Consider the following 24,269-nt stretch of genomic DNA (forward strand, 5'->3'; position numbering starts at 1 on the left):
TCTTAGAAGTACCTATCCCTATTTTGACGATTTTTCTATAAGATTTTTTTTCTCATATTGGTATGTAGAAAGACTTTTTTTTTTGAGACAGAGTCTTGCTCTGTCCCCCAGGCTAGAGTGCAGTGGCGTGATCTTGACTCACTGCAACCTCCACCTCCTGGGTTCAAGCAATTCTCCTGTCTCAGCCTCCTGAGTAGCTGGGACTACAGGCAGGTGCCACCACATCCAGATAATTTTTGTATTTTTAGTAGAGAAGGGGGGTTCACCATGTTGGCCAGGGTGGTCTCGAACTCCTGACCTCGTGATCCACCTGCCTCGGCCTCCCAAAGTTTTGGGATTACAGGTGTGAGCCACCATGCCTGGCCGGTATGTAGAAATACTTTATATAATCTACCTGAAATCTACACATAAAGGAGGCATAAGAGTGAGGTAACTTCCCAGTCCTATGTTTTTTCAACTGCAGTAAAGGCATCTGCTTCATAGTAAGGGCCAAATAATTTTTGATATTTTTATTAACCTTCTATGACGATGTATTGAAATCCACAGTGCTCTTTCTAAAGAAGGCTATTATTAAGATTCTTTACAGAATACAAAAGTACAAAATAGGATAGACATGTCCAAAAATGTTACCTATATGTATTTCTATTACTTGGTATGCAGATACTAAAGGGAATCATTAAGAGGGTCTGTGGGCACTTGTCACATTTTAAGTAGAAACTCATTATTTGATTAATTTAATCAACATTGACAAAGGGAAGTTTTCTCAGGTCTCCTCTCCAAATATATATCTGATTTATCTAAATGTACCTATTGTATGGAATAATTTAATCAGATAATTGCTGATCTTTAATTAATTTATTATTTGTAGATATAATTAATGTATGTAGAAGATTTATGGGAATTAATTTTAAATTGTTACACTATTTCAGTTACTGGTAAGTTTTGTGGAGTTCCACTATTGTCTATTTTCTTTGACTTTCTTTGAAATTTTAGTTCCAGAGTGTTTATGTATAAGTATGTACACACACACACACATATACACATAATATACACACAAAATATATATGTGTATGTGTGTATTTGCATATTTTATCAGAAAAACATTATTTAGAGAAATAGAGGATAGATGAACCTCAATCTGACCAGCAGACATGCCTTTTTCTTGAAGAACAAGAATCTAATACTAGTGTCTATGCAGACAGATTTTGACAGGTAATTTTCTTTTATTAAAGAATATGTAAAGTCTTTTTCCCTTATAACTTTTCATCATGGTAATTCCCTAAAATTACTAATAATCTCCAAAGACTCTTGCATACTTTTATCACCTTGCTCTTTTCATCTTCCTTCAAGTTGCTTATGCTATTGCTATTTTATTTCAAAACTTGCTTCTTACCCACTTTATCTGCCAACTGAGGTTTTACCTTCTGAGGCTCTTCGAGTTGCCTTTTCTTGCCAGCTGACTGCATGCTCTCAACACGCTTCTGTACACTCACTCTCTGCCTTTTCATCTTTCAATTTATACCATCTCTCTCTTTCCTCTCTTCTTCAGCTACACTGAGCTGGTTTTATTTTGTGTGCATAGACAGAAAATGCCCTTATGACAAGAAATGCCACTGCTAATCTTATTTTCCATTTCTAGTGTATATTTTATTACATTTTTTTGTTTCATTTTTTAACCTATGTACTGACACAGTGCCAGGCTTATTTCAAGATTTTTAACTCAGTCGACTCCAACTGGCATGTGTTAAACTAGGAGGAAAGAAAAAGAAATCAAACAGAATAAGAATTACTGGAAATCAACAGCACTTTCTGGATGAAGGACTTTGGTAATTGAATTGTTACATAGCCACTAGGTTTAGGCAAAGGAATACAAAATGCCCAAGATAAAACTGAGGAGAATTGCTGAGTCCGTTAAACTAGATTTGAATAATTTGTTCCTGTGATAGAACCTATTCCTATAGAAAGGCATCATATGACTGAACCTGAAAATAAAATTACTGTCAGATATGAAGCTCATTGTGAACACAGTAGCAGTGCTAGAAATGTAGAACATTAAAAAATATAACCAAGTGCCCAGTTATGATTTATCGTCAGCATCAGGAAACAAACATATCGCATAGGCATTAGGTTTAGAGCAACTTTTTTTTCTATATATGTTAATAGGAATAAGCAAATGGAGAGATTAAATTTTTTTTCTGTTTCTGACATGCTACTGAATACATTGAGGCCAGCCTAGAATTTTAAAACTTCTTGAAAATATATTTTCAGCATTTCTATTCCAGGATAACTCTTTGCACATTTTGATGTAAATGTTTCCTTGTTTAAATAACCCTACACATACATGTGTGTGTGCACTATAAGGTTAAAAAAAAAAGTCAAATAGGATTGCTTTGCTCCAGAAAGAACTGTTGATATATAATGATAAAAAACAAAATTAAATATTAAATGCAATGAGAAATACAGGTTTAAATTGGTTCGCAGTAACACATTGCAATTATCTTTTCCAAAGACGGAGGTCATTACTGAATTAATATTTGAAAAATTCTTTCTGTTTATAGGCCTTCAAAATGGTGTACTCTTGTTTTGAAACTTGGAGAATGCCTTAACACTCTGTTTGCAGGCCAGATCCCTTGTTTCAGCTGTGAGAATAGGTTGGCTGGTCTTCCACAGAAATAACAACTTTGTTTCTTTAGGGTCTGATGTCTCACATTCTGGAAGAAAGAGGAAATTTAAGTTTTTTTTTTCTATAAAAATACGATAACCTTAAAAATGAACAAAACAAAGTGTTGGTATGATATTTAAGTATGTAATTACACAATAAATTTGGAGTTTCATGTAATCTAGATCACATTAATATTGATCGTTTTCAATCCATTCTATAAAGATGTATACCTCATCAAACATAAATTGCCATTTCTTTATATATCAGTGTAATTTGACTACTTTTATTTCAAAAACCACAATTGTCCTATGGGTTTTTTCTAGTTATGTCTTGTGAAAGAGGAGAATTTATGCTAAGGCCATCCCAATTTCTCTGCATTTCTTGAGGACTGGAAATTAACTAGTAGATAAGTGATTCTTATGGAAAGCTAAGTGCACATTGAACTTATAAAGCTATTAAAAAAAAAACAGGGCAGTCTTGGAGTTAAAGTCCTGCTATGTCTGCTTCAGGTGCTTTTTACTTTATCTTTATCACTATAATTAGGAAGACTCAAGACTGGAATAGCAAATGATTAGTCAAGCCTGCAATTTCAATTCAGTGTTGGAGATGTAGGTGAACATCCTTGTTTGCTCAGGGATTTTTGACTCCAGCTCTCCTGTCATTGTCCTGTACTTTTTCAAATGTTAAAAACATACCATTGGAATAACATTCAATATGAGAATATTTTGCGTACAAGATAACAATGTCAAGACAGAGAAATCACAATATACTAATGGCTAGATCTATATATTTTATGACCAAGTTGAAAGAACAACGGTAGCTAAAGATAAATAACATATAGCTTTTGTTATACGCTGAATTACTGGGAACATTACATTTTCTTATATATTCTATTGCACAGGTAGGGAATCAGAACACTTTTGATGTGTTTGTGGATGGTTTGTGTTTGGAACAAAAAGATGCAGTTTTCTATATATATATATATTTTTTTTTTTTTCATTTTATCTAAACTGGTAAATGTTTCCTCTCCCTTTTCTACTGACAATGATAATACCATTTAGATCACTGAGGACATATATTTCCTAGGAGCTCAGATAATAATAATATAATATTTATATAAAACCTTATAATTTATACAAATCTTCATATTTGTCATCTACTTAGTGTGGTCTTTATTGTGTGTGCCATGCATTTTTATTCCTTAATATTAAAGAACTAAAAGGAAGACAGTTTACTTAATGTAGCCTAGCTTTCCTCAACCTATTTAATACTGTTTTCTGTAAACCAGGTTACTGATCCCATGAAAAATTCCAAAGGTAAAAATCATAAAGAAAATAAAAGGACTAATCAATTTGAATACAAAATAAATTTTATGTTTCTGAGTGGAGTAACTAAAACCCACATAAAGAGGAGAATAATGATGCAATAGCATGATATTTTGAATTGTTATCTATAACTTATTTTTAACAGTTTCCATCTCCTACGGAAACTTTCTTCATTCAGAAGCTCAGCATTCACCTTCCTTGTTTCAGAAAAGGGATAAGACCACAGAAAGCAGAGAAAACAAAGCACATTAATTCTGAATTTTCACATTCAAGTAGCCAATTCAAATTGATAGCCAAGTGTTATGGCTCCTTTTTACCTCCTATACTCCAAGAAGAAGAATAATTGTGCCACAAAATAATACATATGTAGATAGGATGGATTCCTAAGGAAAAGGGGTTGGGAACCATTGCTTGCCAGGCATGGGCCTGGGTGAAGCAATAATGTTTTGGGGCAATTTGGGGACATAGATGACTCGTCCTTCCCTTTCTGCATAAAGCACAGACAATGTCAGGACCCAGAGAAGGCTGTAAGACATGTTTGGTCAGGGATAAACAGATGGAGTGCGGAAGTTTCATGCTTCAGTATGGGCCCCAAATAACAGAATGAGCCCCTGTGTCTCTGGCCAAGTCATATAAGTAAATGAATGGACAGGAGTGTCTGAAGAAGCCCTGCAGTTGGAAAAGGGCTGGTTTAATTGTACCTACATGGACTGATGTTTGTGGACCTACTGGAGTTAAATGCAGCTGAAGTCTCTGTTGAGATGGTTGTCCTCCCCGCCCTGGCACAGCCTCTTGAAATCTAATGCAATCCTGGGTAAAGAAGCCTAAAATGATTGCAATTATGCCTGAATTGCTGAGTTGAATGAGGTTAATAAGTAGAGGATTTTTCGATAATATAGATTTGGCAGATTAAAGTTCTTACCTATTATAAGAACAAGGTTTTCTTTCCCTGAGGCTAAAGGAGATTCCATAACAACATGGTAAGAGGGTATCAAGACAAATATAGTAGAGTTTAGACAGTGGTGGGTATCTGAGAAGAAGGGCCTCACACTACATCTCCCAGCCTGAGCCGGAGGAATGGAGACAGAAATTCTAAGTAGGGTGCATGTACAAGTGGTCCCAGGACTTTATTTTTTCCTCATTTCAGGGTAATGCTCAGGGAGGTAGCAACATGGCATCAGGAAACAAGCCCTGAGTAGAGAAGGTCTTAGAAAAACTTGGCAGAGTTTCTGGGCACCTGTGATAGCCTGGGAGGGGTGGAAGATGCACACAAGTGGCAGAGGAATAGACAGAAACTTGGCTCCACAGACTTTAGTGGTGCTTGTCAAAGAATAGTCCTATGGACCACAGAAGGATACTAATATATTAGGAAAAGCTGGGCTTGACTTGATGGTTTGGAAAGACAGATGATTTAGAATAATGTGCATGAACTAAGATTGAAGGCACGATGTGACCAGAGGCATCTCAGTAGATGCTCAGGGCATACCTAACGATCCCGGCAAAGTACACCTTTACACTGCGCGCTCATTCTTTTGATCTGTGAACACATCCCAGAAGTAGGAAATAGGAGAATGGGGAGATGGTGGTGAATTGCCTAGATTAAGTTCTACCACAGGGAGGAATCTGGACTCCAAATAAAATTATTTTATAGAAAACTATAATTACATTTCTTGATCAACTGAGTTTATGAAATGTGATTTATAATACTTTTTATTTACATGCCATTTTACACTTTTCAAAGTATATTCTTTTACTTCAGTTGCACATCTGCATCAGTAGGTGCTAGCAAAACGTATTTTATTTTACCCATGCTATTAAAATGGAATCTTTATAACTGAGACCTACTGAAATTAGGCATTTTAAAAGCCTCTGAAATTAGAATCTTTGTTCTTTCTTTTTCGGAATTTTAGAATATTCTAGTAGTCTGAAAAACTAGATCTTAATGTTTTTCAGACTTTTCTGATTAATGGCTGTTCTTGATCAGAATAATTTAGGAAATCAATACAAGGAGCTAGGCATCAAAAATCAATTCTGATCCTTATATTGTCGTTAAGTGACTTTTAAAATAGATTATTGTGATAGTTTTGCTTGAATTTCTATTGCTATGAAAAAAAGTAATAAACATGAATCACTTTATTATAGGGAATTGCTAATTCATCATTTTATGCTTAAAAAAAATATCTTCCAAAGCAGGGACATTTTATTTAGGCCTGGTAAATGTTAAAATACAATCTACATAAAATGTTATTAAGGGCTGGGTGTGGTGGCTCACGCCTGTAATCCCAGCACTTTGGGAGGCGGAGACCAGTCTGGCCAATATGGTGAAACCCTGTCTCTACTAAAAATACAAAAATTAGCCAGGCATGGTGACACACGCCTGTAGTCCCAGCTACTTGGGAGGCTGAGACAAGAGAATCACTTGAACCCAGAGGTGGAGGTTGCAATGAGCCAAGATTGTGCCACTGCACTCCAGCCTGGGTGACAGAGCAAGACTCCATCTCGAAAAAAAAAAAAAGTTATTAATGCCTTGACATATTTGCTATTAATTCAAAAGGTTAAAAGGTTAAGTGAAACTAAATACAAATTTAAATAAAAAGCTGGGCATATGCTCTGGGCTGAGTTACGAGTTACTTGTAATTAAATGTTTAATGTTACTTATATTTGATGACTATGATGCAACTATAAAGGCATGCTACAAAAGAATGGATGACTTTGATAAGTTGTTTAAAGTAGTATTTTATTAGTCTTAGATATTATTTTAATGAGTTGGAATATCAATTGTATGTTATGCTATAGTTCATACTTCTGAATTTTATTTCATGGCTTGTATGTGGATTTTAATCTCATATTCTGAGGATAGTCTTTTAACTGATTCAGAATTTTTTGTACTTCTGCTAGTTATGCTTTTGTTGAACTGCCTTAAAAATGCACATTCAAATAAGTTTGCTTCTTCCAATTGTTCCATATAATGACGTTTCTATAAAAGATACAATTTTAAAAAGGGCTGCCTATGACTTTCATGTCTAATTTCTTTTCATTCAGCTTAGCTGATGATAGCACAATTTTGAATTTCACAAGAGTACCAGTTGGTTTATTTCAGTTGGAGGCTAAATTTACAGGAACTTATGGAAACTCCAGGAAATTCACGTCATTCAATTACTTGACTCTCCCAACAGCCACATCTTCCTCACACAAAAAGGATTTGTCCACCTGCAAATGGACATGAAAAGAACATGAAAAACAGATAATACATGCAGAAACCTGAGTGATTTTTAAAAAATTTTAAATATAATTGTATTATTTCCCTCTTAAAATGTATTAGGGCTTTCTGTGGCATAAGAATAAAGTGAAAAAAAAAATACTCATCATTACCTATAGGACCTGTCATGTCCTGTTCCCTGCTTACCCCTCAAAGTTCACTTGTCATCTTTTTGTCTCTTCCTGTAGCTTTATTGGCCTTTTATGATAACTTCAGGGTCCTATGCCCCTTTTAGCCTTTGTTCCTTTGCATGTACTGATCCCCAAAGCCTGAAAACTCTTCTCCCTGTCCTCTTCAATCTGGCTAACTCTTATGTGTCCTTCAAGTCTCAGCTTCAAATATCGTTTCTTCTGTGAAGACCCTTCTGACACTTCAAACAGAATTAGGTTATTGCTCTTGAATAGAACTTTTTTTGTGGCTGTTCCCTACCACCTACCTCAGATCTTGACACATTAATGGCATTCCAGAATGCCTTTTGACTGAGGAATCTTAGGAATTATGAGGCCTCTCCGATTAGATTTAAGTATAGAAACATCTTTATGTGGGAGTTGTTGAGGTTTCTGCTGTTTCACCACTTCGTCATATTTCTTACTTTACAATTGTAAGTTTCCATTCAGAATTAGTATCCAGGTGCAGTTCGAGAGCTCTTGATCATCAAATATGTAGCTCTAACCTTCAAAACTCAAATGCCAAGTCTTTCTTATTTTCCCTTTTCTTGATACCCATCATGAAGACTGGGAAATACAGAGCTGGGAGGAGGTTGAGCAGAAGAGCTTAGACATACCCCTGAAAAAATTCCATATTTATGAGACCCAAAAATGAGGCAATAGAACATGCCTCATTTTGGCCAGCAGATATAGGATCTACTTCCTAACTTATTTTATGCCCTGATAAAAATGGGTAAAAGAGTATGAAGACAGACAAGGGTAGATTAATCAGTCTGCAAGTCTACCCAGAGGCTGCATGATAAGCATTGCATCATGGTTTATTTATATCTGTGGAAAAAGTAATTATGATTATAATAATAATACATTTTCTGTTTTCATAATTTCATTTTCTAGTTCAAGTTTTTTTTTTCTCTCTTTCTTCATTCATTGTGTCATGAGCATCGTGTGAGAGTGGCCCAGTTGGCTAAACAGCAGTCTGAAAACTCAGGTGCTGTGTAACCTATTCCCTGCTGGGCTTTTAACTTGCTGTGTAACCTTGAACATACTTCTTAATATCTCTGTGCTCCAACGTCAGGATTTGTAAAATAGTGGAAAAAAGTATTAAACTGCAGGCATATTTGTGAAGAAACACTAGTAAATGTGGTTGAAAAGCTCTTTGAAAATATAAAGTCCTAACCATAAGAAAAAGAGGAAATCAGCCAAAAGAACAACTGAGAATGCCCTTAAATGTACTTAGCTGTTGATGGAGAGATTTAGGTCTGATGTGCGGAAAATTTTCCTGACAGCGGGTTGTTAAAATAGGCTACCTCTTTGGCTTATAATATTTTCCTGCTGTTTCACATTTTATTATGTCAATGACAATCTCCCATCAAGGTATATGTGGAAGCTATAAAATAGAAACTGTGCCATACCTTGTTATACGAGATATGGCCAGGTTTTGAGTTAACGGTCTTCATTAGTGATCAATTTTCATCTGTATCTTAGACAATTACTAGGCAGAATCTGTCAAGTAAATAACATTGTTTGGTGGCTCCAGAATTTCACAGCTTAACAAAATAGTCAACCTAGAAATCCGAAGTTGTAGAAATTGAGGCATTTGAGACCAGGAAAGGGTATTTTTATTTATTTATTTTTAGTCAGAGGTCTTTCTTGGGGCTACAGAAATCACATCCTAAGTGATCGCTTGTTTTCAGCTTAATTCCAAATTTATTATCCGATCTATTTAACCTCTTTCTTGAGTACATGGTAAAGAGTTGGCATCTGAGAAGAGATACATTTCTGAAGGGAAAGTTTAAAATAGTGATTTAGGAATTAAAATGTGTACATAAAATATTGTCCAAAGGGATTTCTAAAATTTACTTTTAGATGTCATATAATGAATTCATAGAAACAGATTAGTTTCCAGAATGTTAATATTGCTCTCCTAAACTTTAATATTAAAGTTTATTACAGCTTCTTTTTTCTATTTGGAACATTAGTCTTCTTTATGTGTGCAAAAACAAATACCCTACCTTAAAAATCAAATAATGTTTTTGCAGTGATACCCAAACATGATAAGGTAATAATATTGATGATATTAACAAGATAAAAAATCCAATGTAAAAATCCTACTGCATTAGTATATGGTTGGTTTTTTTTTTTTTTTTTTTTTTTTTGCATTTTTTAAGATTGTCCTAAATATGTGCGCCGTGCGCGGTGGCTCACGCCTGTAATCCCAGCACTTTGGGAGGCCGCGGCAAGCGGATCACGAGGTCAGGAGATCCAGACCATCCTAGCTAACACGGTGAAACCACATCTCTACTAAAAATACAAAAACAAAATTAGCTGAGCGCGGGGGCGGGCGCCTGTAGTCCCAGCTACTCGGGAGGCTGAGGCGGGAGAATGGCGACAACCCGGGAGGCGGTGCCAGAGTGCAGTGAGCAGAGCTTGCAGCGCGCCGAGCACTCCAGCCTGGGAGACAGAGCGAGACTCTGTCAAAAAAAAAAAAAAAAAAAATTGTCCTAAATATGTCACAAACTCTGATGGATGTGCATAATATTACCATTAATTTATCATAAGTAAATCTTGTGATGCTTACACAGAAGAAAGGAGTCTGAAGATTGTGAGATCACTTTGGTTTATCCGTAGCTTTTGTTTTGCAATTTCAGTAACTTATCTCAAGTTTCAGTCTCTAACTTGCCCTCCCTTGATAAAGATTTCTTAAGGAATGTAAAAACATTATTTTCAATACGTCAGTAAACTTGCAGTGTTTCCTAATTAAAATCTAAACCTTTAGGCATATAGCTTTTGTGACTAATGTGAAATAAAATTAAATTTGGCCTAAAGCTGTCTCTGTGGATAGCAAACTATGACCTAACTTAGTATATAAGCAAACTGCAACCTAACTTAAGGATGTAAACAAACTGCAACCTAAATTAAGAGTATATTCTTATAACAAATAGCTGAGTCACAGCCAACCACAGCAGCCACACTTCAGCTAATCAGAGGCCGCCAACTATTCAGACCAGGCTCATATAAGGGAAACACCTAGCCATAACCAATCTATTTCTGTATGTCACTTTGTTTTTCTGTCTATAAATATTGCCTGCCCACATTGCTGGGTCGAGCTCTGTGAACCTCTTCTGGTTCTGAGTGCTTCTTGATCTGTGAATCATTATTTGCTCAAACTCTGCTAAATTTAATTTGTCTAAATTTTTTAAGAGTATATTTTATGGCATTCTAGTTGTTTAATTGTTGAAAATATAGTGCAGGCTTTCCTTAATATATATCACAGACAGCTTTCTGAGTTATGGTCACAGCACAATCAGCTATCAAATTGTAACTGTTTCCCTCCATAACCTCAGCCTTGAAGTTTTTTCTTGATATGACCTTTGTCTTTCTGTTTTCAATTTCCAAATTTTTAAATGGCAAAATTACAATTTTTTTCGTTTTCATTATGACATGATTGAAAAATCCCCAATCAATACTCAATACAACATTTACTATTAATAACATTTTAGGCTTATCATGGAGTTTCTTTTATGATCAGAGTAAGCATGTTATTTTCCAAGAGGAATATACAAACTTTTCCTTTTGAAAGCATTGGCTAAAATGAGGGAATTTTTATAAAAGTGAATGGAGGAAGAGCAGAACCAATGAAGCCAGAAGATATATTTTACTTAGAAAAGCAGACACAAAATTTATAGTGCCCTCTTTAAATAATACATTAGTTTGACCCTGCTGTGCTATATATTTTTATATATTTAATGTGAACTTGGGGACTCATTTAGGTTTGGACCAAGCTAGTCTTACCTGTATCTATACCAGTGAAGCTGTTGCTACTTACAGGACAGAAAGAAGCAGTGACCCATACATGTCAATCCTCTGAGACAAGTTGAGTTTTATTAACTGTCACGAAACATTTTCTTTGTGTAGGGTCCAAAGCTGCATTCAATATATTTAGGAACTTTGTCATATGGCATACGTTCTACTGGTCATTAATAATATTAATACTTCTATATTTTGTATGATTAATAAAATTGAAATTATGTGCTTTGTTGTAATGGAAAGTGAAGAACTGATCATCATTTCCTGAAATATACTCTATTGGTTTAAAAATAAACAGCCGAATAAATACCTTGCCTTCAAATTTAAGCTATAGAAAAACTCTTTTCTCTAGACCTGATTTACACCTACCATCAGGATTTGTTTTCTTCTTCCTTTTTTTTTTGTAAGAATTGACTAGTTAATGTTTACAAAGTATTTTGAAGGTGTAAAGTGCTGTGCAAGTGCTAAGCCCAATAAAAAGTATTTTATACAAAATCTGAGAGCTGACTTGTACAGCATCCAGCTTTGTGAGTGAATAGAGCAAAGACGATTAAAATCAACATCATTTGTAATTTAAAGTACCGTGAACAACAAAGAGGATCCAACTATTGCTTTCGTTTGGCAGGCTGCAAATATAGATTGCTGAACAGCGGTAGTCTGTCAATATAAAGCATTTAGCACTTCACTAAACAACTTGAGAATTTTCTACTTTAGGAAAAGAAATATGAAATCAGATTTGCTGTAACATTATTATTTTAATGGATTAACTATATCATTATTAAAAAGAAAACTACAACTCAACAAAATCCAAGAAAGTTTTTGCTATAGAACTTACCACTGTGGTGAATGTTCAGAAAGATGAAACCCTTTCCATGAAGGCTTTCCCTAGCTCCACCCATCTGGAATGTGCAGAGGGATGATGACAGAATTCAATTGCACGGAAGAAAGAAAGCATTGTATTCAAAGAAAATACTGAGAATACATAAAAGGTTGATATTTGTTGATCACAGACCACTCGTGAGGTGGAGCTTCGGAATGCAGGTTTCCACAATCCTAGTTTCATAAAATGAAAAATATTTTATAGTACTCTAATAAATGTTGATTGAGTCCACAAAATATTCTTAGAACTTTGAGGGAATGCTTTTACTTACTGTATTTTTATAAAACCAGTTCTAAAAAATAATTTAACTCTGCTCTTAGGGAATATACAGATGAATAAGGCACAGATCACAAACTCATAGAACTAGCAGTAGGGAAATTATAATAAAATGCATAAGTAAACACCTATACTACAAAAGAGAATGCGGAAGTTAGACAATTAAGATATTAATTTGATATTTTGGGAATTTAGAGGAAGACATTCTGCTTCATCAAGGGAAATCAAATAATACTTTTAATTAAAATTATGTAGTTCTGCCAATTTATATACCTGTCACCTTTAAATTATTTCAGATAAAAGGATTTAAGGGCTGGGCGCAGTGGCTCACACCTGTAATCCCAGCACTTTGGGAGGCCGAGGCGGGCGGATCACGAGGTCAGGAGATCGAGACCATCCTGGGTAACACAGTGAAACCCCATCTCCACTAAAAATACAAAAAATTAGCAGGGCGTTGTAGCAGGCGCCTGTAGTCCCAGCTACTCTGGAGGTTGAGGCAGGAGAATGGCGTGAACCTGGGAGGCAGAGCTTGTAGTGAGCCGAGATCTTGCAGTGAGCCGAGATCTTGCCACTGCACCCCAGCCGGGGGACAGAGCCGAGACTCCGTCTCAAAAAAAAAAAAAAAAAGAAAAAAAAAAAGGATTTAAGGTAACAGCAACAATAAAAAGATTAATTTGTTCATTAATTCTATAAGTATTTATCCTGGCTCTGATTGTATTTATATTTTTTATGTTTCTGTTGTTGTTGTTGTTTTGAGACAGGATCTTGCTCTGTCACTCAGGCTGGAGTGCAGTGAAATGATCACAGATCACTGTAGCTTCCAACTCCTGGCTCAAGTGAGCTTCCCATCTCAGCCACTGGAGTAGCTGGGACTACAAGTGCACATTACCATGCCTAGCTAATTTTAAATTTTTTTTTTTTCTGTATAGACAAGGTCTCACTAGGTTGCCTAGGCTAGTCTTAAATTCCTGGCCTCAAGAGAGATCCTCCCACCTCACCCTCCCAAAGTGCTGAGATTGTAGGTGTTAGCCACCAAGCCTGGTCCCATCCTGACTCTCACAGTATTTAAAAACAAACATCTTGGGTTTAGAAAATGCATTGCTTTGTTGGTAAATCAAAGCTGTGTGTGCATGGTTCAGAGATTAATTAATTTTTTTGTGATACATTACTTAGATTACTATGCTTGAGGACAGTCCACTCGTTTTTTTTAAAGTTGCAACAAGATTCATTCCCATATTTTTACCTAAATTCTGGGCAGATAGGTTACAGTCAATATGCTTTAATTATCCCATTGGCCAATGGACCTTCTCAATAACAAAATGAGATATGACCTGCCCCCAAATGTGAAGAGATCTAGATACTATCGAAGTAGAAAAACTATGCTTTATTACCATTGTAATACCTTCTACTGATAATCTTATTCTGTAGCTTGTGGCCCCTCACACCCAGGTTCCTCATGTTGCTTCTTAATCTTCCATCGTCCATATTCCTGGGACCTTACCAGTTTCTTTTCTGCTGCTAGAGTTTATCATAACTCTCTTTTAATGTACACATTCAATGAAAAGTATTTAAAAATTTTTAAAGTATAAGGACATTAACAAAATCTCTCATGATCTCACTATCCAGGATAATTATTTTTTAAACTATTTTGGTACATATCCTTCAAACCATTTTTTCCAACCCGACTTCCTTAAAAAGTTGTTATAATACTATATAAATACATATTTACTTAACCTTATTTTATCAACTTTCTAAAGATTTATTCTGGAAGGTGTTGATGGTGCCTTTTCTCCATTATTTAAATTTCAAGAAATAAGAAATACCAAATGCATGTAAATCTCCAATATAAAAAGAAGTTAATTCACAAAGCTCAAAACTAAAAATATCATATGTGAACAATGCCAACATTACTCTTTGCCTAAAATATTTGAGTATGAAACCTGTATCCATTCATGAATCAATATTTGTTGAATGCTCATTAAATGCTGTGAGAAACACTGGGAGGAGCACAGTATTTTGCAATGCAATGGGATGTGATGGTCAGGAGTACTGCCCCGTCAAGCATTATTTGTGTGATCGTGGAGTAACCGTTTCTATACATGTCAGGTTCTTCATTAGACTTTGGGCTCCTTGACTTTAGGATACATAATTCATTTTTGAATCACTAGCACCTAACACAAAACATAACACATATTGGGTGGTTAATGAATTGAATTAAACAACAGGACTATATTGGATAATTTTTATCCAACTTAAATTCTAATTTTGATGAATAATTCCTAAGCTATATATCAATCATTCATCACTAAAAAGACAACTAACTTTGGTTTTTCACATATATCAAATTCTTATACTGTGACAGCCAATGTGTTTTAAATATATTGGCTGTAACCTTCACAAACTCTAAGGGGTAAAGGCCCTTGTTTTTATGATTTTATAACTGAGGTTTCGAATATTAATTTTCTCAAGTTCTCATAGCAAGTGAAGAACAGTATGTGAATCCAATTTCAACACCCACTATAGCAGACTGTTTCACAGATGATACCTTAAAGGAAGGCACCGAAGTTCAAGCGACTAGAACTTTCAGAAATTAAAATCATCACTAGCTTAAAAGCAAACTGTAAAGGTCCTATATTTGCATTTATTTTTTTTTCGGAGGAGGAACCAACAATTGTGACATGCTACTCTAGATGAAATAACTCAGCTTTGTTAAGTAGAGGTAAAACATACTAGAAAGTTTTCTTGTACTGTATTAATTTCTCAATTCTGCATGTGAAGAAGGATATTTTCAAAGTGAGACTTATCCCAAAAGACAGTGAATAAACTAAAAACAACTTCTTTTAAGGTTAAAGTAACAGGGTTTTACAAGCTTGAATATCTTATTCAAAATATTCCAGATTGGAGGACGCATCTGTGAAAGTCTAAATGAAATTTATTCCATGTGACTAGAGTTCAGACTTAAGAACAATGAAGAACAGTGAATGGAAATTCTTAGGGAAGTGAATCTAAGTCTTTAAATCATTTTAACAATTACGGCTACCTGTACCACAAGAGGGCAGGTGATTGTGTCTTTGATCTTTGTTACCAGGGCCTGGCATCATGTCTGACCTTGTAGTCACCTTTCAATGTTGATTTACTAAATAAATGAATGGATGTTCAAACAAACAGCATAAAAGGCTACTTGGTAAGGTAGTGGATTCCTATTAATGGAAGATTAATTCTCAGTCTTGATGGGGACTCAGCAGTATTCTGTGGAAGGATTCCTGAAGAGCCTAGTATGAGAAAAGCCTGGGACTAGGTAAAGTACAGATGCTCAGCTAGGAAAACCTGGCTGCCAGGTCAGGGTGGAGGTTAAAGTTGGACAATGAGCTAAGAATTCCTGCTTAGAAAGTAATCAGTGCCAGTGCTGGGGGTGGGGCTGAGGCTGCAGAGCTGTACTAAGAGGTTCCAGCTGTCAGAGAACAGGCAGGCCATTTACATGAGTAAGTCTTAGATGCCTTTGATATACAAGATTTTAGCATTTTGATGAGTTAAGATTACTTGAACACTTGGAAAAATAAAATTGCAGATCTTTTCATAAACTGTTAGTAATTACTAAAAAGAAATCATTTCCAGAAATAGTATGTTCAAATCAGTGGCTCTCAAATATGACAGTATAACTCCCAACTGTGAGTATTAATTCTGATTTAGGAGTGGGATGAAATTATTTCTAAGTTAACTTTTCACTTAATAAAGAAAAAAAAACCCAGCCCTCTCCTCTCTTCCTACTACTAATAGAATATAATTATACAGTTTTTAAAAGTTTTGGATGTTCTTTGATATATAGAAATATTTCTTCACTTATATTTATGAATGTCAGCAAAATAGTTTAAAAGTGAAAATTTAATTAACACTTTTAACTTTTTTTGCATTATAGTAAATAATAGTCTGATTGTTTATATGTTAATTATGTTATTAAATTATCTATAATTTTAGCTTATAGGAGCCTAAGGTATCTGTTTTAATATTTTCTAAAGTTAAAAAAAAAGATTCTCTCCACTTTAAATGTCAATTTTTCTCCTCTTCCAAATAATAAGAACTCTCAAATTTAGCTGACTACCTTGCTGCCCCCCTCAAAGACTGGATTCCTCCTACCAATGACTATGGACAAATGAAAATATTTTGATCAATGAAAACTAAGTATTACATGTAGCTTTCAGGAAATATGCTCAAAGGGATTTTGAGATATCCCTTCTCTTATTCCCTTTTCTTTTTTCCTGGGATGTGGATAGGATGACTAGGGCACAAGCAGCCATCTTGTGCAATGAGGCAGGACTGAGAATGGTGGAGTATCACAAAGCTGCAAAACAGCTCTGAGCTGTTAAATTTGAATATCTAATACTGAAAGTGAATAAATATTTATCGTATTTGGCATCTTATACTGATGTTGTTATTGTGATTGCTATTGTTAACGTTTTATGTAACTGAATGCTGATACATCAGAAGATTGAACTGTCATGAATAAACACACCCACATATTCTCACATTTGTGTAACACTGTTGTAACTGATTTGTATTGGAGCTGCTGAGCAACCTTTACATCTCTTACAGTGATACAAGTTTACCAAATACCTTTGGCAATTTGAACCATCATAAATTGACATCCATGACTGATGTATTTCTAAATCTTACCTTCTGGGAAACAGGAAAGCTATCTCAAAATCTTTCTCCAAACCTAGTACTCTCTAAGTTGTTAAAATATATATTTGGAAAATGAATCATATCTAATAGAGGGAATTTTTTAAAATAACATTTTTAAAATTTAGATAAATTGCCATATTGTCATTTGAAGTCTGTAATAATATAAAAAAATTGTGACAAATATTATTTTATTTTAATAACACTACAGTTTTGGCTATTCATTCCCATGATGTGTAGTAGAGTGCTTGTATTGAGACCTAGCTCCTTGTTTTTGCTCTGTGGTCTGATATCTTTTTATACCATGAGTTTGCTTTTCAACATACACTTGACTGCAATAAGTCAACTGAAATTTTGCTGAGTACCGTTTATGGAACCTGGAGTCAAAGGCTCCCTCCTCGCCTTTGGGTGCTCAGGGCATTGTGCCAATATTTTGACTTGAGGTCATGTTATTCCTTTATTCATGCTGTTCACAATGTGGCTATTAAATGTATACCTATATTAAGAATTCCTGCTGTTATAATAGGTGTACTAAATAAAACTCAAATCATGCGTAAATGCTCCATAGGGAAATTGGGCAAAATCTGTGAAACTGGTTTTTTAAAAAGCATTAGGGATATTTTAAGAACATCTTTAGTAGAAGCACCTAAATTACTTTTCTTTTTTAGTCTTGTTTTAAACAATAGTTCATCTGAGGCAAGAAAAATGTGTAAAGATTTTTGTGATTCTAAGAATATCTATGAAAGAAGATAATTGAGAAAATGCTTTACAACAAAAGTGATTCTAGATAATTGTTCTTAAAAGTCATGTGTTAAAAATAACATCCAAAAGAGTTATGTTGTAGAAAAGATTTGCAATGCACTATTGTGCAAAAGTTACTAATACAGGTATGATTATCATGTATACATAATAGAAGTCTGTACTTATGAACATTCATCTATACAAATGGATCCTATAGCAGAGAAAGAAAGTAGGTTTTCCAATTTTATTTTAGCTGATTCTAATGTGGGACTAGGTGCACAGTTTGAAGAAATAAATTTATTTTTCTAATCATAAATAAGAGGTCAATGCCACAGATGTAGATATAGATAGATAATATCTATATCTATATCTATATATATGTTATTCACCCACTTCACTCTTTTAAGTTTTCAAATGTAATACACCTATATAAATGTGCATATATCATAAGTATACAACTCAATGGATTTTTGCGAACTGAAAATACTCAGGTAACTAGGACTTAAGTAAAAAAAAAAAAAAAAAATTGCTAACTTTCCAGATACCCACTTTTGCTCCCTTCAAGTCACAAGCTAACCACAATGGTAACCACTATCCTGACTTCTAGTAGCATAGAGATTTTTGCTTTTTGGCACTTTTTTTCATTTTGAAAGTTGAGAACTCAAATATTTTCAGCTAAGTTAAGAACGTGAAACAATTTTAAAAGTTCAGCTCGATGAAGTTTTACACATTTCTACTTTTGTGTAACCACAATTCAGATCAAGATATAGATTTCTACCAATGCCAAGATTACTCTCATGTTCCTCTCTAGCCAATAGTCATTCCCTTTCCAGAAAGAGGCTTTGTTAGCTGCTGTGCTGGCTGCAGAGGCTAGAAGTGGATGAAACGTAGTCCTTGTCCCCAAGGAATATATAGTAGATGATCCAGATCTATAAGCAGGAAATTTCAATCTTGTGTGCTAAGGGTTATGATGGAGATAAGAAAGGAGTGCCCTGGGGCCCCCTAGGAAGGGCAGCTAGGTCCCTCTTAAAACATCAGGCAACTCAGTGAAAGCAATGATTAAACCAAGAGGTAAAAGATGGGAAGGGACTAGCCAGGTAGAGAAAATACCAAAGAACTACATCTGTAGAAACCTAGAGGCCAGAAATCAAATGGCCTGGAGTTCAAGACGACTGTATCTTAAAATGTTAGGCAGAGAATGATAGCAAATGATCAGGAAAGATCATCAGAGACCAGGTCACATACGAAATATGGACTTTGTCTTGAGGTTGTGGCAAATGCGACATGGTCAAATCTGAGCTTTAGAAAATTCACTGGCTATAGTTTAAGAGACCGAATTGGGAAGAGCAAGGCTGAATGAACCTAGGGAGAAGAAAGGTGATAGTCTCAGGATTCTAAGTGACAATAGAACCAGAGACAAAATAACAAGAAATGTAGTCAACATTAAAGCCAACATTAATAAAGCCAGGTACTACTAAGTACTTGCATAACTTATGTCCTGTGGATCCTCACCACAGCAACATGAGTAGATTTTATTAGCTCAATTTTACTGATGATGAAACAGACATATAAAACTGAGCCGCATGCTTAAAAATCACCCAATAATTGATGGAGCCAAGAATCAAACTCAAAAAGTCTAACTCTAAGATTTGCCATCTTAAGTACTCTGAGAAAATTCTTCTTATTAACACATTTAATTCATTATTAGCAAATGTCTTAAGTTTACATGAATTATAAATTTATAGAACTTTTCTCCATGGGAAGAAGCTACTTAATTTTTCTCTTATTGAATCTGCATTCCCATCTTCACCTGTTCTTCCAAATATATAATAATTTCTCAGTTTTTATCTAAGGTATTAACATGGTTTGACTGTGTCCCCACCCAACTCTCATCTTGAATTGTGGTTCCCATAATCCCCATGTGTCCTAGGAGGGACCTGGTGGGTTGTAATTGAATCACAGGGATAGATATCCCCATGCTGCTGTTCTCATGACAGCAAGTAAGTTCTCATGAGATCTAGTGGTTTTATAAAGGGCTTTTCCCTCTTTTGCTCAGCACTTGTCTCTTGACTGCTGCCATGTAAGACGTGTCTTTGCTCTTCCTTTGCCTTCCACCATGATTGTGAGGGCTCCCCAGCCATGTGGAACTGTGAGCCCATTAAACATCTACTTCTTTATAAAGTACTCAGTCTCAGGTATTAGCAGCGTGAGAACAGAGTAATACAGTAAGTTGGTACTGGTAGAGTTGGTTGCTGCTGTAAAGATACCCAGAAATGTGCAAACGACTTTGGAACTGGGTAACAGGCAGAAGTTGGAGCACTTTGGAGGGCTCAGAAGAAGAAAGGAAAATGTGGGAAGTCTGGATCTTTCTAGAGACTTGGGTGACTCAGAAAACAGGAAGATGTGGGGAAGTTTGGAACGTTCTAGAGACTTGTTGAATGGCTTTGACCATAATGCTGATAGTGATATAGACAATAAAGTCCAGGCTGAGGTGGTCTCAGATGGAGATGAGTAACTTTTTGGGAACTGGAGCAATGTTCACTTTTGCTATGCAAAGGGACTGGCGGTATTTTGTCCTTGCCCTAGAGATCTGTGGAACTTTGAACTTGAGAGAGATGATTTAGGGTATCTGGGGGAAGAAATTTCTAAGTGGCAAAGCATTCAAGAGGAAGCAGGGCACAAAATTTGGAAAATTTGCAGCCTGATGATGTGAAAGAAAAGAAAAACCCATTTTCTGGGGATAAATTCAAGCCTGCTGCAGAAATTTGCAGAAGTAACAAGGAACTGAATGTTAATCACCAAGACAGTGGGGAAATGTCTACAGGCCATGTCAGAATGCTTCATGGCAGCCCCTCCCATCAAAACCTGGAAGCCTAAGAGGAAAAAATGGTTTCCTATGCCAGGTTCAGGGCCCCCCTACTGTGTTTAGCCTAGGGACTTGGCTCCCTGCATCCCAGCAGCTCCAGCCATGACTGAAAGGGGCCAATGTATAGCTCAGGCCATGGCTTCAGAAGGTGCAAGACCCAACCCTTGGCAGCTTCCACATGGTGTTGAGCCTGTAGGTGCACAGAAGCCAAGAATTGAGGCTTGGGAACCTATGCCTAGATTTCAGGGGATGTATGGAAACGTCTGGATGTTCAGGCAGAAGTTTGCTGCAGGGGTGGCATCCTTATGGAGAACCTCTGCTAGGGCAGTGTGGAAGGGAAATGTGGAGTTGGAGCCCCGACACAGAGTCCCCACTAGGGCATTATCTAATGGAGCTGTGAGAAGAGGACTACTGTCTTCCAGACCCGATTATAGTAGGTCAGCCAACAGCTTGCACCATGCACCTAGAAAAGCCTCAGACACTCAATGCCAGCCCATGAAAGCAGCCAGGAGGGGAGCTTTAGCCCACAAAGCCATTGGGGCGGAGCTGACCAAGGCTGTGGGATGCCCACTTCTTGCATCAGCATGACCAGGATTTGAGACATGGAGTCAAAGGAGATCGTTTTGGAACTTTAAGGTTTAATGACTGTCCTATTGGATTTTGGACTTACATGGGGCCTGTAGCCCCTTTGTTTTGTCCAGTTTCTCCCATTTAGAATGGGTGTACTTACCTAATTCCTATACCTCCATTGTATTTGGGAAGTAACTAACTTGCTTTTGATTTTACAGGCTCATACGTGGAAGGGACTTGCCTTGTCTCAGGTGAGACCTTGCACTTGAACTTTTGAGTTAATGCTGAAATGAGTTAAGACTTTGGGGGACTTTTGGGAAAGCATTATTGTGTTTTGAAATGTGAGGACATGAGATTTGGGAGGGGCCAGGGGTGGATTAATATGGATTGGCTGTGTCCCCACCCAACTCTCATCTTAAATTGCAGTTCCTATAATCCCCATGTGTCCTGGAAGGGATCCAGTGGGACATAATTGAATCATGGGGACAGTTACTCCCATGCTGCAGTTGTCATGATAGTGAGTGAGATCCCGTGAGATCTGATGGTTTTATGAGGAGCTTTTCTACCTTTTCCTCAGCACTTCTCTCTTGCCTGCCACCATGTAAGACATGCCTTTGCTCCTCCTTCATCTTCTGCCATGATTGTAAGGCCTCCCTAGCCATGTGGAACTGTGAGTCCATTAAACCTCTATTTCTTTATAAATTACCCAGTCTTGGGTATGTCTTTATTAGCAGAGTGAAAATAGATTTATACAGGTATCATCATAATAAAACTCACTAGCAAATTTTTAACTTTTCTGCTACTAATTTGCTAGATGAATTTAGTATATCATTTAAACTTGCTGGGCTTTGTTTTCTTTGCAACAAACCAATAAACAAAACAAACCTCATTTTTATTCTATGTTGTTCTATTTGTCATCTAAATTCAGTGCACACTCCTTAACATAATACTCCAGACCCTCTGAATTCCTGATGCAGTCTGTGACTACACTCATTTTCCTCACTCCAAATGTCCACAGATCAGAAGATAAATCACCTGAAATTCTTGTTTTTCCTTGGACATACCCGATTCTCTCATACTTGATTTTGTTCCTGTTTTGAAAGCTGTCTGCTTCTCTGTTAAAATGCAAGGCAGTATTCAAGGCCTAGATTTGGGAATCATCACCCACCCCTCACACCTATCCTTCAGACTCAATTTAGTTTCCCTCCTCTGCTAAACCATTGTATTTCTGAAGCAATGTTCTTTGTTTATACGTTTATAGCGCTCAATGAGCATTCTGTTTGGTGCATGCTATGGTTTGATTTCTTCCTCCAAAAACAGTATGTTGCCAACTCAGTCCTCAATGCAACAGTGTTGGGAGGTGTGGCCTAATGAGATGATTGAGCCATGAGGCCTCTGCCCTCATTAATGGATTAATGCCATTATCACGAGAGTGTATTTCTTATACAAGCCAAAGCTTGAAAGTAATAGTCCCATCTCTCTGCAAAGGTCAGCAATGTTGCAGATCATTTTCTGATCTCATAGTCAAGTTTCAGGAATTTGGTACTTTCCCCTGTTTCTGATAATCATCTGGTCTATTCTAATAACTGAGGCCCTGTTTTGTTTCCCCTTGTTTAGGTCCATGACTCAATTTATCATGCAGAGAATATGGTCTTGGAGGTGTAAAAAGAGACATATGGTTTAGGGAAACTTTTGACTCACACCTCTAGGAAGACTAGATATTGGATTGTTTAAATACATATATATGCATGCACACACAGAAGGCAAGAGCAAAACAACAACACCAACAAAAGGCAGTATTGTAAGAATGAGGAACACCATAAGCCCAAATGGCAAAGTGAAAAAGAAGAATAATAATGGGGCTGAGTTGCTAAGAGATGAATGAAAGGCAAAAAGAATAAAATACCTAGGAATACAGCTAACCAGCGAGGTGAAATGTCTCTTCAGAGAAATACAAATCACTGCTGAAAGAAATGAGAGATGAGACAAACCAATGTAAAAACATTCCATGCTTATGGATAGGAATAATCAATATTGTTAAAATGGCCCTACTACTGAAAGCAATTTACATATTCAATGTTATTCCTATCAAACTAACAATGACATTTTTTACAGACTTATAAACAACTATTCTAAAATTCATATGGAACAAAAAAAGGGCCCAAATAGCCAAAGCAACTCTAAACAAAAAGAACAAAGCTGGAATCTAGAGGCATCAAACAACTGGACTTCAAACTGTACTACAAGGCTACAGGAACTGAAATAACATGGTACTGGTACAAAAATAGACACATAGACCAATGAAAGAGGTTTGATAATACATTAACAGAGCCACACACCTAAAACCATCTGATTTTATGGACCCCTTCATTTTACCGTATACAAAAATGAAACTGGACCCCTTCATTTCACCATATACAAAAATAAACTTTAGATGGATGTATGAGTCCATTTTCATGCTGCTGATAAAGACACACCCGAGACTGGGGGAAAAAAAAAAAAACAGAGGTTTAATTGGACTTACAGTTCCACATGGCTGGGATGCAAGGTACCAAGTCCCTAGACTGCACACAGCATGGGGACCATGGGCCCAGCCCACAAAACCATTTTTCCTCCTAGGCTTCTGGGCCTGTGATGGGTTGGGCTGCCACGGAGATCTCTGACATGCCCTGGAGACATTTTTCACATTGTCTTGGGGATTAACATTTGGCTCCTTGTTACTTATACAAATTTCTGCAGCCAGCTTTAATTTCTCCTCAAAAATGGGTTTTTCTTTCTACTGCAGCATCGGGCTGCAAATTTTCCGAACATTTATGCTGTTTCCTTTTTAAAATGGAATGCTTTTAACAGAACCCAAGTCACCTCTTCAACGCTTTGCTGCTTAGAAATTTCTTGGGCCAGGCGTGGTGGCTCACGCCTGTAATCCCAGCACTTTGGGAGGCCAAGGTGAGTGGATCACGAGGTCAGGATATTGAGACCATCCTGGCCAATATGGTGAAACCCCATCTCTACAAATACAAAATATCAGCCGGGTGTGGT

At 36.3% G+C, this 24,269-nt stretch overlaps 1 long non-coding RNA gene across 1 annotated transcript; it reads right to left on the reverse strand.

Moving 5' to 3' along the window:
* Positions 1–1,230: 1,230 nt before the first annotated feature.
* LOC129533477 (uncharacterized) lies at positions 1,231–12,113 on the reverse strand. The gene is made up of 3 exons (XR_008679742.2): positions 12,056–12,113; positions 7,071–7,197; positions 1,231–2,711 (listed from the first exon to the last, which is right to left on the reverse strand). It is a non-coding gene; the product is annotated as an uncharacterized lncRNA (long non-coding RNA).
* Positions 12,114–24,269: the final 12,156 nt, after the last annotated feature.

The sequence above is a fragment of the Gorilla gorilla genome, chromosome 4 (assembly GCF_029281585.2).
Source record: "Gorilla gorilla gorilla isolate KB3781 chromosome 4, NHGRI_mGorGor1-v2.1_pri, whole genome shotgun sequence".
NCBI lineage: Eukaryota > Metazoa > Chordata > Mammalia > Primates > Hominidae > Gorilla > Gorilla gorilla.